Here is a 1,261-nt window from a genome sequence, read left to right as displayed (position 1 = left end):
CAAACGTGCTGTTATCAGTATGTGTGCTCCCTGGGAATCAAACCCAAGACCTTGGCGTTGCAAGCGCAATATTCTACCAGCTATCACATAATATATTTCTCAACTGATCATTATTTCATATACACTCACACAGCTAAAAATGTCATGAAACTTTAATTTATATATGATCCTCTGTTTAGCATTATATAAAGACTTTTTATGACTTATTCATGAAGGTTAGTATGAAGTATAGCCCGGCAATCTTTCATGGTGAGCCTAATGTGCTTTTCTGTAACTGTAGCGCAGCTAAAAGCACTTGTGCTCTTTTTATTTTGACTTCAATCCTCCCTCCAGAGGTTTCCTCTGCCTCTTCCTGGCTCTCTCCGAGACACAACTTTCTGCTCTTTAGGGGAGAGAGAGCTCGTCCAAATAATCAATAATTAGCGTGTGCTTGTCTAACCTTTAAACACGCTCATTTACTAAGCGGGGGGGGGGGGAAACGGATTTACTGTTGCTAACTGGGATGACACGAAAAAAACAACAACAACAACAGGCGGTTAAAGTAGCTGCAGCTGTGGTGCTTCTTAAACATGCTATTGTTGTGTTTTGAGTAACGCTGGCCTGCGCTGTTCTGTGATCAGGTCCACGTCTACAGGGACCCGCGGATTACATGAGAATAATCCCTTTAATGTCCTATCCCTCAAAGCAATTTAGTGCTCCACAAATTATTATTCAAGCAGAAACAATGAATAAAGAGACGGGCCGCTGACAGAGACATGGCTCGGGTTATTTCAGCACAATGCTAGAACACTGTAAAAAAAGAATAATGCTGTTGTAGTTGCTCAAGTCAGGATTTAGGGTATTCCTGTTTGAGGATATTACTGCTAATACAGCGTTCTGCTGGCATATGGTCAGAAAGTGATGCATAAAGAAACAAAATGGCTATGCAAGAATAGTTTTAGAGGTGTACATTTAACATCAGATAAGAAAATGTACACACGTCACTGAATAAAAAAAATAAAAAAAAGATACTTTTTATCTCACAATTCTGACTTTTCTTCTTGCAATTACAAGTAATTCAGATTATTTTTCTTTAAAGGAGAACTCCGGTGTGATATTGACCTAAAGTGTATTGAATCATGATACCGAGTGTGAACGTACCTTGCATATTTCATCTCGGTTTGTGTCCAGCCTGTCCGAAATCTGGGGTCAGTTAGCCGATGCTCACAACAGGCTGTCTATGAGAGTGAACAGGGCATCGGAAAAGCCATGTAAATAAATC

Source organism: Garra rufa, chromosome 21 (genome assembly GCF_049309525.1).
Source record: "Garra rufa chromosome 21, GarRuf1.0, whole genome shotgun sequence".
Taxonomy (NCBI): Eukaryota; Metazoa; Chordata; class Actinopteri; order Cypriniformes; family Cyprinidae; genus Garra; species Garra rufa.
The sequence above is the reverse complement of the archived record's forward strand: the minus strand, read 5'-3'. Positions refer to the sequence as shown.